The 17,922-nt window shown below is 41.4% G+C and overlaps 1 protein-coding gene across 2 annotated transcripts in view; it reads left to right on the top strand.

Annotated features, from left to right (window-relative positions):
* Positions 1 to 7,996: 7,996 nt before the first annotated feature.
* The window catches only part of LOC143431425 (inactive dipeptidyl peptidase 10), a 218,518-nt gene continuing 208,592 nt past the window's right edge, over positions 7,997 to 17,922 (top strand). For both annotated transcript variants that reach the window (XM_076908136.1, XM_076908135.1), the window contains exon 1: positions 7,997 to 8,160. The gene's annotated coding sequence lies outside the window, so the exon portion shown is untranslated. The remainder of the gene's footprint in view (positions 8,161 to 17,922) is intronic.

Genomic DNA, 17,922 nt, shown 5'->3' with positions numbered 1-17,922 from the left:
TTTCTCTGCTTGCATTCCCACCATGTAGGGTTCTTTTCGGCCTATGTGACTTTTATCGCATCTCCTCGATAATTGAATCGTTTATTTTGATAAACCAATGGGTTAATAATGTACAGGTAGCCCTCATACAACACGGCATCTCATAACACGATTCGTAAATTGCGGAAACCCTCCTACAACACGGTTTCGCTATAACACGATAAGAAAACTGCAAAATCCTTTCTACAACACTGTACTTCTACAACCGCGTCGAGGCTTGCTGCCCTAAAGGTTGTGCGGTTAATAATTTAACATTAAAAAAATTACAAGATGGCCCAAGCTTAGCTGAAAATCTTGGATCATTTTTCTTGAATACAGACCCTTCCACTGAAAGAAGTCGAAAATTGAAAAGGGAGCTGCAAAACTGTCTAACTCCATACCGAGAAATTTACAATTACCTGATAAAAGTCATAACAATTACAGATTTTTTTAAGGGGGGAGAAGATACAAAAACTTTAAATAAAGAAAAAAGTTCTGAAAGAGAGGACGATATCATTCCACCGAAAAAACGTTCTCGATTGATCATACTAAGCAGTGATGACGAAGAAATTCATTAAATTAGAGTTGCCTTAGATTAAAATAAAATTTTTCGTTTTTTTTGCTTTATGTTAAACATACATTTATATTTTTAATAAAAATTAAGTTGTCATGCAGAATTAAAAAACCTATTTGTTTTTAATAAGTTTTTGGAACGTAATCCCCCTTTTTGTAAATTCCATGGAATTTTGGTTAGATTAAAATAATATTTTTCCTTTTTTTTATTGCTTCGTGTTATACATACATTTATATTTTTAATAAAGATTAAGTTGTTCATGTAGAATTAAAAAAAGCTATTTATTTCTAATAAGTTTCTGGAACGTAACCCTCTTTTTGTGCTAGCTCTGGATCTCATACAACACGGTTTCAGACAACACGACATTTCTAGGAACCCAACTGCCGTGTTATAAGAAGGTTACCTGTATTTACACGTATATACCTGTATTAGTAGACATGAAGCTTACTTCTCCATTTGAATAACATTCTCAATTCTCTATCAGCTGTTGCTGAACGTGGCATGCACACGCACGTATGCACACGTTCGTAAGCAGCGCTCGTTAAAGTCGTGGCATTTTCACCCCCTGTTGGTCACGCGGAATGGCAAGTCGCGGTCTAACCTTGTTCAACGGCATCGATTCTCGACCACCGCGGACCAGGAGACGTTGCATGCGCATCCTTGACTCCAGCAACCTTTCCGTCCGCGGGGTCAAGGACGCGGCAGGTGCGAGATTAATCGTCCAGGAAGTCCGCGGCCTTTCGAACCGGACGAAGGTCCCCCGCTATCGTCGAGTCGTAGATCGTGGCTTAAGATCTCGAGGAAAGGCCTAGCCACGTCAGAAACTTAATTGTGCACGGAGTTTGCTTGGACGAAGGAAATGCAGTGGCGTGGGTTGTCGAGGAATTGGTGTATTGAAAGGATCTGTCGCTTTGTTGCGTTGACATTCGATTTTCTAGGGTGAAATCGAACTTATTTCTCAGAGTTGCGTTTAAACTAATTAATTACGCAAAATCTGCTCGTAATCAAACTTAAATGTGACTATCATCGAACGTCAAATGGAAAAATTATAACACAGACAGTTTCTCAAAACGATTACAAAGCTATCCATGTGTGAACACTGAAAATAGTTTCTCGTCAAACCAATATTACGAATTGATGGTTTAGTGAATCGAACGTGACATATAATCAATGACAACTAAGAAAATTAGAATTTACAACAGTTTTTAAGGTTCGATTCTTCGACTGAACTATGAGACTTGTAAAGGATTAAAAATTCTTTACCCACAGTATAGATTTCGCATAAAGGAGAGACTAATCAGATTTGCCAAAACTGTTAAATTTTATGATAAGACAATTATTTAATACGTGATAAATACGTAATAATAATACGTAGTAATAATAATTTATAATAATTATATTTATGGTAAAATAATTATTCATACTACACTCAGAGATCTGTCGCTTTGTTGCGTTGATATTCGGTTTTCTAGGGTGAAATCGAACTCATTTCGTAGAGTTAAGCTTAAACTAACTAATTACACAAAATCTGCTTGTAACCAAACTTAAATGTGACTATTATCGAACGTTAAATGGAAAAATCATAACATTGACAGTTTCTCAAAACAATTACAAAGATATCTGCGTATGAACAAGCGAAAGTACTTTCTCGTCAATCCAATATTACGAATTGTTGGTCCAATGAATTGAATGTGACATACAATCAATGACAACTAAGAAAATTAGAATTTACAACAGTTTTTAAGGTTCGATTCTTCGACTAAACTATGAGACTTGTAAAGGATTAAAAATTCTTTACCCACAGTATAGATTTCGCATAAAAGAGAGACTAATCAGATTTGCCAGAGCTGTTCAGTTTTACGATAAGACAGTAATTATTTATACTACATTCAAACATGACACATAGTACACTCAGGAGGGTGTTTCTTCGCACGAGTCTAAATACAATTAAAAATACTTGGCAGTGGTAAAACGCATTCCACGTATTCATCTTGCGAACTCGACCCTTAACGTAGATCAACAATGTCGAGGAATAATAATTCATGAGAGAACATCGAAGCAAACTCACCTTCGCAACGAACACAAACAAAATTAACATAGAACACTCTAAAAACATCGCAGGTCTACAGTATTCTTTGAAAAGCATAAAAAACGCAACAACTTTTCACAAGACACGACAAGAAAAAGAACATTTAGGACGTGTACAAAGTAATCGAGACTTAAAAAAGGTTTTCGACTAAAGCAACGACTTCTTAGAGCAGATTTCGGATGTTAATTGTGCCATTTGACCAGAACTCGAATAGCCAATCTCGAGGAGTGTCTGGAGTGGTAACGAAGCAATCAAACGTTGATTCCACAGGTGCAAAATACTCTACGTAACACTGATACTCTCCATTACGTATTATAAACAGAGAACTTGCACAGTCGCGATAAATTGCACGGTTCCACCGCCATTTGTCACATGGTGTACAACCAATAGCTACCATACTTAATCACGAGACCAAAATTCGTTTCATCGAGCGAGCATTGCGTGCAATTTATCAATGGTACCCAAATTCGAACGGCGCAGATAACAATTGAATCGTAGAAACGCGGTTCGATCGCGTATCGATAATAACCGCGCGTTCCCCAATCGTCCTCGATCGAGCACGCTGGCCCCCTCTTCGACTGTTTAGTAATTCCTGTCCCATTTTCCTCGAGGATTTGTTTTCTCGCGGAGGAACGGAAGGAGAGAGAATTGGTGAAGCGAAATTGCGGTAGAAAAATCGATGAAACGTCGACGAATTCGCGGACGTTCCCCACTGTAAATCGCATCTGGGTTTGGGGGTTAAAGTTCTTCCCACGTGACCAGAGGGCGCATCGATTCGAACAGCGGCGACCCGCCCGCGTATTTTCGTCTCTTGTTTATCTTTATTATCATCTGTAATGCGATTGTCGAGGAATTTCGCGGCGAAATCTTTATCGCGGCCCACGGTGGGATATTATTAGCATAACAATGCTTACCGTGCCGCAAATCAGGATTTTATGCGCGATCGTATCGTCGAAGGTCGCGGTTCAGGGGCTGAATTTTTTCCTGCCTCGTTTCGTACCTCAGAACCGACAATGTCTATCGACCAACCGGATCGATCATTCTCGAACCGCGCGTCACGAAAATTCATCGTATTCACCAAACTGGTGCATTCGATGCCAGATATTGTTGCCTCGCGCCAAATTGATTGCAGTTTATTTATTAAACGCTGCTAGAGCAGGTTTATGAGAGCGTCTGTCTGTCAGCGCCATAAACTTTCGAAGCACTTAAGCTCTGTAGCTGGAACTTGGCACGACGGTTCTTGCAACCGAGTAATTACTCGAGATTGAATTTGGCTGGGGTCGATGTAATCAATCGAATGAATAAATTGAATCCGTGGCGTCCATTTAGTTGAAGACTTTAGCACGTTCGAAACGGACCGTTCAAAACGGAATTGTCCTCTGTGGCTGGCTATGTTTGCGCAGTTCTAATGAAGATTAACTGAAAGTGCGAAATGTGAGAAGAAGAGAAACATGTTTCAGGTAATTTTTATCGTTATTACTGTCATGAGCTACTCCGCTTGTTCCATCGCCTCGTTCGTTACTGTCTGACGATCGACTGATCCCTGTACACAGTGTTCGTACTTTAAATTCACTTTCGCAAATCAAATTCACGTTTTTCCAATTCAAATTCACCCTTTTTAGAGTCGAATTTTTCCTTTTTCGAATCGAGTTCAGTTTTTGGTCAATCAAATTCATCCATTTGCAAATCAAATCCACCCTTTTCAAGTCAAATTCACTCATCCCACAAATCAAGCGATGCTTTCTAAATTTTCCTTTTCAAATTTTTCTTGAAACCTCTCGTCGATCATACCAACTATTAACTACCAAAAAACATCCAATTTCTGACAACACTAATTAATAAAATATCCCTCTAATATTGTCCACAAAGCTTATCGACCAATTCGCGTAATAAGATCAAGAAGAAACGAAGCAGAACAACTGATCCACGATAATCGCGATATTTGTAAATCGATTATGCGACTGAGGAGTCAAAATCGATATCCAACTATTAACAACAAAAAAAATCAAATTTCTGACAACACTAATTAATAAAATATTCCTCTAATACTGTCTACAAAGCTTACCGACCAATTCGCGTAATAAGATCAAGAAGAAACGAAGCAGAACAACTGATCCACGATAATCGCGATATTTGTAAATCGATTATGCGACTGAGGAGTCAAAATCGATATCCAACTATTAACAACAAAAAAAATCAAATTTCTGACAACACTAATTAATAAAATATTCCTCTAATACTTCTTACAAAGCTTATGGAACAATTCGTGAAATAAGATGAAGAAGAAACGAAGCACAGCAACTGATCCACGATAATCGCGATATTTGTAAACCGATTATGCGACTGAGGAGGCGAAATCGATATCCAACTATTAACAACAAAAAATATCAAATTTCTGACAACACTAATTAATAAAATATTCCTCAAATACTTCTTACAAAGCTTATGGAACAATTCGTGAAATAAGATGAAGAAGAAACGAAGCACAGCAACTGATCCACGATAATCGCGATATTTGTAAACCGATTACGCGACTGAGGAGGCGAAATCGATATTCGAGGGGACGGACTTAAATGTCTGGCGGTTTCGGTAGTCAAAAGACTCCATGGACCGTGTTTATTTCATCGTCGAGGCTGCCAGCAGGATGGGGCTACAAGGTTTTGCGGCAACCGCTGGGCGCAGGGGGGCGGACGGGGTGAAAGAGTGCCAGGATCGTCACAGAGGTGAATTTTGTGGTGGGACGTTCGGGAGTGGCAAGAATCCCTGATGGCGTGGAACTCCGCACGGTACTACGGCTGTGGTCGAAAACGCGACAGAGAGAGAAAGAGAGAGAGAACAAAATTCACACAAGACAGAGAGAAAGAGAGAGAGAGAGAGAGAGAGAGAGAGAGAGAGAGAGAGAGAGAGAGAGAGAGAGAGAGAGAGGAAAACTCGATGGAGGAACGAGAAACAGGGGTGCGAATGGAGTCCAGTGAAAATAAACTGAATGTGAAAACCGACGCGAAGATGGAACGTCGGAGGATGAAGCTGAGAAAATAATGATAAAGCATGACAGAAGAGCGAGAGTGAATCGACAGATCTGTGGAAGTGGATTAATGGAGGGCGAGGAACGACGGAACAATGGGTATCCTGTAAATATTGAAATTGGAACGGGTAATCTTGAAATTTTTAGACAGACGAATGCAGTGTCGCGGTTTAAACGAGAGGCGAGTGGATCGAGGGAAATCGTAAAGTGTGAAACGAAACAGGAGTGACCGGAGAACCGGATGACAGATGTTCCGCGAGCGAAACGGTAGCGTCGAGGCGGAAAAACGCGGGGAAGGATGGAAAACAAAGTGGGCGAGGAACGGATGAACGCTGATGGTGGGGGACTGATGGATGTGGGAAATGGCTGGAAAACGACGCATTAAAAACGGCGCTGGTCGCCACGGACGGCTGACGGAGGAATAATCTGGAAACGAGAATGCTGGATCTCGTTGTAAACAGCGAGAGTGCGTAATCAGCGTACGCGGGTAAAAATAAAATCGAAGAAAAGGCAGAGGTCGAAACAGTGGAACAAAAAAAAAAAAAATACACACAAACAACACGCGTCGAGTGTTCGTAAATATAAAAATAAAATGTGAGCGAGGGGGTTGGTGAAATTCAAAAATAAATTTGAGAAAGTTACGAAAGGAAGGTGCCTGGCCAGTGATCGATGAACGTAGAACGAGTTAGAAAGCGACGAGAACGAAGGATCTGCAAGAAATCGACTTTAGACCGAGTTAAAAGGAGGCGATGCTGAACGACGGGAGCAGAATGTCGCGGCAGTGGAAAAAGACGAGGCTGACAGACTTTGGAACGATTCGAGAATAAGTCAGGCTCCGTTTCTCGGTAGAAGCAGAAAGGGTGCAAACGCTGGAAGAGCGGGAATCCTTACTAAGAACGAAAGCAGTTGAAGAACGAAAAAAGTAGTCCAAAGTAGAGCTAGTCGGATAAAGATGAATAGAGAACACAGCGTGGAGAATCTCGAACGCGAGAGGAAACATCGTGCTACATAAATACGAGCAAGCGAGAAAAGAAACCATGTGCGAGATATCAACCAGAAAAAAAAATCTGCTGAAAACCGTCGAGGAAATAAATCCGTGGGGAAGGAACGACGACACTTGGAATATAAAAGCCTGGGCATCGAAAGAAACAAGAAGAGGAGGTCGCTGTACAAAGAGAACCGTGGACGAACGTGTGCGGAGAACGTTACCAGAAGGAACCACGAGAACGCAAACAAACATCCTGAAGAGTAAGCGCGGCGTAACCCTTCGGCACGAGCGTGAGTAACGGGGCAGGGTAGGAAGCGGAAGACCGCTGGTAGGAAGAAGGCCACGGGAGGGGCGCGCGTTCGAAAAACACGGACACCTATCCCGATCGAGAAAAGAAGCGTTCGCGGAGAGCGCGAGAAGGACGCGGAGAACTGCGTCGAGCGAGGATCGTGGCTGGAGCGAGAGGGAATAATCGTGACGGTGGCGGAAGGAGAGGGTGCGCGCGTGTCGGTGGTGGCGGAGGATCCGAAAAAGAGAGAGCGTTGCAGAGGGAGGAAGGAGGGTGTGTGCGAGAGAAGAGAGGCAGAGACGCGTAGAGGGCGGTCGGAGTGAGAAATTCAGCTGGGAAGAGGGGGAGAAGGGGTGACGAGGAGCGAGACGGAGAACGGATCGGTGTAAAAGAGAGAGGAAGAGAGAGAGAGAGGGCGAGAGGGGGGAGGAAGTAGCAGGAGAGCGAGGCTGCGGCGTAGTCTCAGTGCCGGCGCAGTGGCCGGGCCATCGTGTCCTGTGCCTAGCTTTCCGTGCTCTCTTTTCTCTAATCCTGTTCGACAGTCGACCACGATTCTCCAGAGGGATCGTTCTTTTTACCAGAAACCTCGTATCCTGGTGTGCCTGGTGTGCCAGCCCCGACGTTGAACGCCGGACAGGTCGTCACCGGCTCGATCGCGACTATTTCTCTGCTCCGCGGATGCATCCTTCGACTCTGCCGCGTTCCACGCCAGCAGCCCTCTTATCGACGTGTAATCGTAGTAGTGCGACGTGCGGGGATGAGCAAACGTGAGGGGACGAAATTGGTCGCCGCCGTCACCGTGACGTGTCGCCGCGAGACCGCGTCGTCCTCCTGAGGTCCTGCCGCGACGCGCACGAACCATCTCTGCCCGCGGTTTTACAGTGCCGAGCTCTGCGCCTCTCTCCGTTACGTCTCGTTTCTCCGTCTCGTTGGTGTTCGTCGACTCCCTTATCCGCGTCGACTCGCTCGTCGTACTCGGAAGTGTGAACGAGAGTTGCACGTCGAGGGCTAACAGCAGGGACTGAGGAAGAAGGACAACCTGCCAGGCAGCAGCCGGGAGGATCACAGGGCGAAGAGGTGGGAGCCATGCCGCCCGGGCGAGCTTCCCTCGAGGTAGCCAGGACGGTCCGGCATCCCTGTCCTTCCACAGCACTGCGTTCTCGTCGCCTCTTTTGAGGTAAGGGATCCTTTTCGTTTGCTTGCGTGTCGCGGATCAACTTCGCCTGTACGTGACGTGGGAGTAGGACTTAATAGCTGCCGTCACCTGAAGCTAGTCTACATAGCGAGACAGATTTACCCACGTACCGTTGGAAAGTGTCCAGAAATTAGGAGGATACTCGAAAGTGTACACGAATAGCTGGTTAAAAAAGGAAAATACGAGGTGGGATTTATTTAAGGCTACACCACTCGAGGTTTCACGTTCGCTTGGATAGTGTGCACACAATTTGGGAATTCTACGAGTGTGCGTATGTAGGTTCGCAGTATTTCGTCTGCGGATAAAAAGTAAACGCGCGAGTGTGCCTGCTTTGAAATGTATGAGGTGAATATATTCGTTGCGGTCGAAGCTTTTTTTGGGGGGGAAATTCGCTGGGAAATAAATCACCTCGTCGATCTGACGGGAGTCTCGAAAATTCTCGTTCAATTCGAGGAGCAGAGCCTGACAGGGTCGACGTCCTGGCAGAGTGGTACGTTTCAGGAGCCTCCGCCAGTGTTGATACTCGCGACGCACGGCGAGGCTTCCGGCGAACGTTGGCCAGCCTGGCCGCGTCACAATAGCGAACGGCAGGGCACATGTTCCTAGCGGTGGAAAGAAACGAATGGGGAGTTTCAATGGGACGCCGCTGAATGCGCAGTGCAAACAAATGCGCCTGTCTCCGCGTTTCGCTCGCGTCGCCTACTTTCAGAGGCTGCTCTGCCAGAAAATCGTGGCGTAGGTGGCCCACCACCGTGACGCGTAATCATGGGAATTAGCGCGATAAGTTACGGACGAGTGTCCCTGGAATTCGGTCGATCGAACCACGCGAAAGAATCTCCGTGGAATTTTCGGATATCTCGGCTACGCGTATAAATAGAACGTTATTTAATCGAAGGCACCTTGAAATGGGAAAATTGTCAGGTTTACGCGAGTTTATTTTTCCATTCCCCTCGAAATAAAGTGGCGAGGGATAATAAATTCGAACGATTTAAGAATCGTTGCGAGCCTCTCGATAGTCGCGAGGTATTTGTCTGAGCTCTCGTTTGCAAATATATCGAGCGAGGTGTCGGGAATAAGCAGTCGAATCAATTTCGCGAGGGACCCGATATCCGCGGTACGTTCTCGAAACATGTGTCAGCCGCCTCGAAAAGTCAACCAGTTTACAAAACGCCGTGGAATTCATTTATTTTTAACGGTCGATCGTATTTATTTCCGTCAACGCGACACACGCGAGCACGTATTTATAGAAACGGCGCTATTCCCGTTTGTCGCGATCAAGCGTCGCGACGAACGGGACCGCGCGAACCCAGGCGATTTATTAAATTCCAGTAGGAGACGCGCCGTTCGAGGCGAGTCACCCCCTGGACGAATATGTTTCGCCTCGCCATATTTTATCATCCACTGCCACTGCGCGAGAGTCGTCTGTTCTTCGTCGAAACTTCTGCAGGGAATTTCTCTCCTCTTTCGTTTTCCTCGCTAGACGAGAATATCTCGTTTTCATCTTGATCTACATATTCTTATCAATTGCTGACCCACGCGAGAGTTCACGTTTTGTTCTTGAAATTGTTCCGAGCGTCTGTCGTTTCTTCGCTTCTTTGAACGTCTTCGTGCAGCCCTCTTATTCGTTTTCGATACATTCTTCAAGAGTGCCTCTTCGTGCCTTTTCTCGAACTATGCAACTGCAGCAAGTTCGCGTAGATCGTTTGTCCTTTCTAAAAATTTCTTCGATGAATTTCTTCTCTTGGCTGTTCTTCGCGATTCGATCAAGCTAACAGTTTGTATCAGAATTATTCAGATCGAGTACATCTTGTCAAAGGTAGCATTTTCTTCAAGATACAGAGGTGGAAGTTCAAGTGAAAAGGGTGTACGATTTTTTTCCATGCGAAAATCTCGCGACTTGGCCACGTAAATTCAAGAAGTTCGTGGCTGCGTAACTAGATCACCGAGAATTTATTTGTCTTCTCGTGAATCTGACTTATTGTCGCACGCGCGCGCAGCCACGCTGGCCAAGAACGTCGAGCATCCTCTTTGCGACAGAAGAATTCTTCTGGCCTCTGTCGTACAGACTTCCAGCGTGTTTCACAATTTATTATATTAAACTGTAGCTTTCTAATGCTCGCGAAGAAATTTTCTGCTCGCACAGTTTCAAGAAGAGACTCCACCTTTGTATAATTTACCTAACAATTTGATCAGAAGCGTTGGATATTAAAATCGTGCCATAAAAGATTACAGAAAAAAGGATACCGTGCTGAAAGCGATATTTTTATTAATTTAATAGAAACCAAGCGTCTTTTGTAAAGTGCAGCCACTGTTTCCACCAAAATTGGGTTACCAACGATCCGCAATGTAACTCCAATGACCAAGTCGGACTCCATCGCCATTAAACATCGCTCTTACGAAGCTTCTCCTTGTCCAGGACACTTTACTCCTCGCGTCTCCTCTCGAAACGACAAAGCAACAGATTTCAGTCGTGTTCAGCGAGTCAGAATCGCGGATCAAAGGGACACGCGAACTTCGCTGCGGCTTTGTCTACGCAGAAACGCATTCGAGGGAACACAGGTACCGTCGATGACGTTGCTGGCCCACTGAAGAAGCGGTGTCCCACGGGTCAACGTTGCCAGAGCAACTCGCGTGCATTTAACACCATTATACCCGGAGAACGTGAAAAAAGGAAGAATGGGAGAATAAAAGGGAACACTTTGCATTTTCCACCCTTTTTCTCTTTTTTTTTTGCAAATGGAGATTGCTACATTTCCCGTTCCGTTCGATGGAATATGTGGACTGTTTATTTTGAAAGTGGTGCAGGTCCTTTTTTTAAAAAAATGAGATATGACGTAATTTATGCATAATTTAGTGTAAATTTTTTGTTCATAACTAGTTACTATTTAATATCTTAAAAAATGCCAATGCTTTGTTCAATTTAAATGCTGAATCACGATGCCAAGCCTATTACATTCGAAAAATCTGATATGCAGCAGCTATTGCCTTATATACCTCCTGTGCATCGCGAATATTTCAAAACACTGTCACATGAAGAGCATAAATAATTAATAATACCAATATCTTGTGTTAAGTTTAACAATATATAAATATAATTAACGTTCGTAATAAAAAATGCTAATCCTATTTTATTTCTTGTTATTATTTATAAACAAACATTGCATTAATATGAGATATATTTTAAGTGATATTTGCTATTTCAAAATTGAAATTAAATGATAGTTACAATTGACTAATTATGAAATTGAAATTATGAAAGTTATACACAGTCAATTCTCCTATAACGCGGTACTCTTACAGCGTGGTTTCCGTTCAACAACGTCCCATAAGTTCTTTCCGTGCACCCAATGAATGGTTTTAACTGGATATGTTTATATAAATATTCAAACTTATCTCTTAGCCGTTTACGACATCGGTTTCAGTCGTCTCAGAGCTCTTTCACAGTACGTTTCATTGGTGACCAATTCTTTCTAAAATTTTGTTGCTGGCACTGTTCGAGCGACAGCGAAGAAGCGCAAACTTTAGATGAGGAAGAACTGACAGAATTAATTGAAGCACCTACCTCAAATGCATTGGTAAACGAAAATATGGAAAACGAATGGGTGCCAAATCTTGATTTACAAGATGTGAAAAAAGGGCTGAATTTGGCTAAAGAATGAGAACTTCATTTCATTCAAACTGATCATTCAACGGTGCGCAGCGCAAAGTTTAAAAGAGAGTTAAGAAATTGCTTAGCTCCCTATAGAGAGGTTTTAGTGGAGTTAGAAAAAAAAGATACAATCGAAAACCAATGTGAAGATGAACCAAGTGAGGAAGACATTTTACCCATTAAAAGAAGATGAGTTAGGCGACTCATATTTGACAGCGAGGATGAGTGTTAAAAGATTACATAATTTTACAAAAGTCTTTCTTCTTTTTGTTGGAAAACAGTTTTTTAGTCTAGTTTTTATTTCATTTTTTTTATCATTTCCTTATATGAACTCTCAATTCAATAAAAATGATTTATAATTTATCTTGCCTTTTGTATTTATTGGTCTCCATATAACGCGGTACGAATCATGTGATTTGTACTAATTCTGAGTTTCTTATAGCGCGGTACGCACGCACCGCGTTATAGGAGGATTGACTGTAATCAAATTACGTATCGATAAATTAGTACAAACATTCCCAGACTTCACATAATTAGCCTATATTTTTTAATTGTCAGATCTGCTAACGTTCAATTTTCTCGAAACAAAAGAAAATGGACTTGCATCACTTTCAAAATAAACGGTCCACATCTCTCTCTCTCTCTTTCTCTCTCTCTCTCTCCTGTCCAACGACGATTGCTTGAGGCCTTCGCGAGCTTTCGGATTAACCGTTAGCGGGCATTTACCTGCTGGCGATCGATTCGGTGCGAAAAGGGCATGTGCGGATAAAATCAGAGGACTTCGGCCCGGGGACGAAGTGTTTGCTCTCGAACAGTTTTGTCCGTGATCGATGCGTGCCTCGTGCTTCTCTTCGTGGTGGGGCTCGGCTAGCCTCTATTGCCAAGAAATCAATAAATCGACGCCAATAAAATCGCGGAATTATATTAATACTTTCCTGTTTTCACTTTCGTGCGCGGCGAAGTCCAAAGAACGCGGATCCCTCGGTTCGTTATTGGGATTGTCAATCGTTTCTGCCGTTTCGATTCATCTCAGGAATAATCTCATTCTTAGAAACAGCAACTGTTTTTTCTTTTTTTTTTTTTTTTAAATGATAAATAATAAGCTTTGCTTATTGCGTAGCTTCGACTGAATCCACCTGGTACTTGGCTGCATTAATAACGTCTGAAAATAACTTTAACAGATAAATTGACTTCTTTATGAGCCACTGTCGTGTCTTCTCAAGAAGCTTTCTGAGATTGAAATGATCATAATTATTTTAAGAAAGTTCATCAGCGAGATTTTTCGATGTTAGAAAGGCATTACATACTTCAGAACGTACCATAGCATAATTAGAGTGATCACTGCAGCGTGGACTTGTAATTTGGACTATGAATGCCCTTTGGAAGCGGCTTGCAGAGGTTCAACTTGCGTAATACCGTTTCGATTGACTCCTTGACGAACGTTAATTGGCTCGCACGTGTCTCGCTCGAGGTTTCGACGAAATAAATACAGACAGTTCGATTACCACTGAATTTTCATTTTCTCGAGCGTTTCAAGCGTTTCGAGCATCGTCCAACTGGATCCTGCATGGCAACGTCTGGATCCACGACACTGGATGACTTGGTTCGCGTTGCTCGTTCGCCAGCCACGTTGCCAGCTATTCGACGGTCCCTCGAACGATGTCCACTCGCTGTAGCTAATTAGCCACGAGTTCGAGCCCACTCGGTTCCTCTCGACGCGTCGAATTGCAATTTGTTACTTTGATCGAGCTCGAAATTATTGCCAGCCACGAACTCAGAAACCGTTCGTTGCACCCGTTCGCGTTTCTGACGATCGTTCCTTCGAAATTGTTCCCGATTCAAATGCGTTAATGGCCGCCGTGCAGTTCACGCGGCGTTTCGTTCCCAGTTTATTTAAATCGAATCGACGATATCGCGGGATTAAATTGACTGGAAATAGTCGCGAACGAGGCGTCGCGTTCACGCGACGTTGCTTTTTAATTGAATAAACCGTCCAGATTATTTGGCTGATTTAACGCCATATTTCGGTGTAAATTGATCCTCCTCGCTGGCGCGGGTTAGATACAAATATGCGTTTCCACGAACAGCCATTCGCTATTCGCTACGCTGGCGTAAATCTGAAATTTAAAAAAAAAGTATTCTGAAGTAATCCGTGAACCTTTATCTCGACCATTAACGCAGTTATGGAAGCTATACTAACTATTTCCGGTAAGAAGCTTGCGGTGTTTAGATTGCGAGGTGAGGTGCATCGAAATTAATTAAGTGATATAGTAACGCGGCTTGTTTGAGGTTAGAACGAACAAAAATAGTTGCGATGTAAATTTCGATGGATTAACTATAGTTCTGTTAATTTTAATTCAATTTTTACTGAGGTGTTAGTCACTTGAGTTACTTGTGTTTCATGGGTTCAGTTTGGTTCAATAAAATGTAAATTTCGATGGATCAACTATAATTCTATTAATTTTAATTCGATTTTTACTGATATGTTAGTCACTTGAGCTAATTGTCTTCAATGGTTTCAGTTTGGTAAAACAAAATGTAAATTTCAACGAATCAACTATAGTTCTATTAATTTTAATTCGATTTTTACTGAGGTGTTAGTCACTTGAGCTAATTGTCTTCAATGGTTTCAGTTTGGTAAAACAAAATGTAAATTTCGACGGATCAACTATAGTTCTATCAATTTCCATTCGATTTTTACTTAGGTGTTAGTCACTTGAGCTACTTGTGTTTCATGGGTTTAGTTTGGTAAAACAAAATATAACCAAAGTTCTAAATAAGTACCATTATTAATTTGACTTCTATGACTGCTGGTTGGTAGTCTTTCTCATCCTTAACTCATTTGCGTCATAAGTTCATATATGCGCGAAATTCTCCCCATGGATTGAAGTATTTCTCTAAGTAGAATCAAAAAAGTTTTGATAAAAATAAAGGGTTACGATTCTAATAGTAACGAAGAGGTAATTGACCAATTTCCACCTTATTGAACAATGCAAATAAGTTAACAAGCTTATAATATTTTTCATTTTGAATTAACGTTCTGCAATCGCTAATTTCTTCAGTCTTTAGTCACTGTCTTCCTCTATACCCATGGTATATTTCTTAAAAAGTGCTATTGTGTCTATGATAGAAGATACCTTTTTAGTTACACGATATTTGGCAACATTAGAGGAATTTCAGTTGGGCCTGATGGTCGAGAGTCGCTTGGCCACGAGCTGTGGACCATTCAGAATTATATCACCCGGTTTATGGCGTCCACACGTGTTACTGAGGTCGTTAGAGCTGGTCGTATTAAATATCTTTTATGCAGGACATTCGTAAATGTTAGTAAAACACTTGCCAATGCTTGTTTTTTTTTATTTAATGGATACTTCGTTCTGCATAGCTGTTTGTAAATAACGAAAAGGAAAGTTTTACTTTTTACGTGTACAAGTTTCGTTAGATTCTCGTTCATTGGTGTAAGCATTTCCAAAAATATCGTACATTGAGAAAATATTAAAGTAAATAAAATTACTACATAAAAAGCTGGATAATAAAATATTATTATACTTTTGTATTACTACTTGAACTCTTGAAACTCTTAAAAATTTATCCGTTAAACGAAGCAATAGAAACTTAAATTAAAAGTTCCATTTTTTTTAACTTAATCCATACTTTTGAAATATTATATGGTACCAATTCTCCAAATCTCATTGAAATTCTAGCATTAGTTGCGAAAATATTACATCTTTTCTAAGTGATGCATGTTCTTCATATTTCGCTGGTTTTCGTCCAGTAGACGTACAAGTTCAGCTCGCGTTGTTATCCACCCATAGTGTGTTAATTACTTCATACATGATAAAATATTGAAAGCTTCAAAATAACCACAAAAAAAGGAATTTAATTGACGCGCACAGTATGAAGTCTTCTATTATTCCTCGCTGCTGCGTTAATCGCGTTCTCAAAAAAGAAACGATCCTTCTAACCGATCGTTAATTTATTACCAAACTTTTCACCAGAGATGGCGTCAATTAAACAGGTTCAAAACTCCTCGATTTCGACAAACAACGTAATCGTGTTAACGTCATTCTCGTTGTCTTGAACGAGCTGCGAATCGCGCTCCTCCAACCGGAAGACGGATCAGTTCCGCTGGAGGTATCACTCGATTGTAGGTAATTAAATTAGCCGCGAGTCTAAAGCGATAACACAATTATCGGACGTCATCTGGATTGTTCAAATACGTGTGACTTATTTTACAATTCTATCCTTCTAATTAATAGAGCTTAGATTGGGTTTTACTATTTGTTATTGGGTTTATTTATTATTATACTTATTATTGGGTTTCATTATGGGTAATGTAGTGATTTACGCTTCTATCTGACGCTTGTTCTTCTTCTAACAGAATTCTGAGACAGAACTGCGATTTTAAAATCTATTTGTTTAAGCAAAAGAGCGTGTTCACAATTTTAATTAATAGAACTTAGATTGGTTTTTATTATTTATTATTGGGTTTGATTATGGGTAATTGAGTGATTTACGCTTCTATCTAACGCTTGCTCCTCTGCTAACCGAAATCTGAGACAGACCTGCAATTTAAACATTTATTTGTTTAAGAAAAAGAGCATGTTCACAATTTTAATTAATAGAACTTAGATTGGTTTTTATTATTTATTATTGGGTTTGATTATGGGTAATCGAGTGATTTACGCTTCTATCTGACGCTTGCTCCTCTGCTAACAGAAATTTGAGACAGACCTGCAATTTTAAAATTTATTTCTTTAAAAAAAAGAGCGTGTTCACAATTTTTCTAAATATTTTGAAGCTTTTTCAACGCGTTGATTAATGACGTAGATTAGAATTTTCTAATCAGCAAATATTCCAAATAAACGAGCAAATACAATCGTCCAGTTTGTTAGAGCTTAGATTGGGTTTTATTAATTATTATTGGCTTTATTTATTATTATGTTTATTATTGGATTTGATTATGGGTAATCGAGTAATTTACGTTTCTATTTGATGCTTGTTCCTCTGCTAACAGAAATCTGAGACAAAGTTGCAATTTAAAAACTTGTTTTTTTAAAAAAGAGAGCGTGTTTACAATTTTTCTCAATAATTTGAAGCTTTTTCAACGCGTTGATTAATGACGTAGATTAGAATTTTCTAATCAGCAAATATTCCAAGTAAACGAGCAAATACAATCGTCCAGTTTGTTTGCTCCTATTAAACAAACGAATTTAGCCTAGCGCGATTCATTAGAATTCGATAAGCGCAATTAACAGCGTCGAACAGTTCATCGACGCGCGGGACAATAACGCGTCGAGCGGTTCTCAGGCTATTAAAACGGAATCCGAACGGAATTTCGAGTGGAGAACGAAATAGAACCGGTCGAATCGCCTCGAATTAAAATGCGAAACAGACTGAAGGAACGACGCCGACTGGGATCTCGTTTCCGCTCGCGCTGGCCGTGGCAGTTGCAAATTTTACGAACTTCACGCGTGTCTTGGGGGATTGCGCGCTGGCGTCGACGACTCGTGTAATTTCGTTTGCTGTTCGAGCGAACTTCCGTAAATTGAAATACGGGGAGTCAAGCGTGTGTGTAAATTCGAAATCGAATCAGTCTGATTATCGCGATATTTCAATCGTGCGTTCCTTCCACTAGTGACTGGACAAGAAAATTCATTTTGCCTGCGGATGTATTAGGTTGGGGAATAAGTTCGTAGCGTTTTCACCGAAGACTTTTATTTAAACGAGCTCGTGAGGCACTCAGGCTCCCAATTTTTTGGTAAATCCTATTGAATGAAGATGATTGAAAATCGTTTCATGATCGCAGTTCATTTTTTCCGCTAATTCACGACTGGTTTGGCTTTCGTTCTCCTTCAAAAGTGATTTGAGACGTTCTTCATCGAATTTAGAAGGCTTTCCACTGCGAGGCGTGTCATCGATGTCAAAATCGCCATTTTTGAACTTTGCAAACCATTTCCGTGCTGTAGACTCCGCCTATGACACCTTCTCCATACGATGAAAAGCGAAGAAGAGCAGGTGTCGAAAATGTTGATTTTTGCCTCCTGGGTATTCCATTTCTAAGCCTCGAAACTAATAAAAAATTGAATAACTCA

Source organism: Xylocopa sonorina, chromosome 18 (assembly GCF_050948175.1).
Source record: "Xylocopa sonorina isolate GNS202 chromosome 18, iyXylSono1_principal, whole genome shotgun sequence".
Classification (NCBI taxonomy): domain Eukaryota; kingdom Metazoa; phylum Arthropoda; class Insecta; order Hymenoptera; family Apidae; genus Xylocopa; species Xylocopa sonorina.
This window is presented reverse-complemented; position numbering and strand designations above follow the sequence as displayed.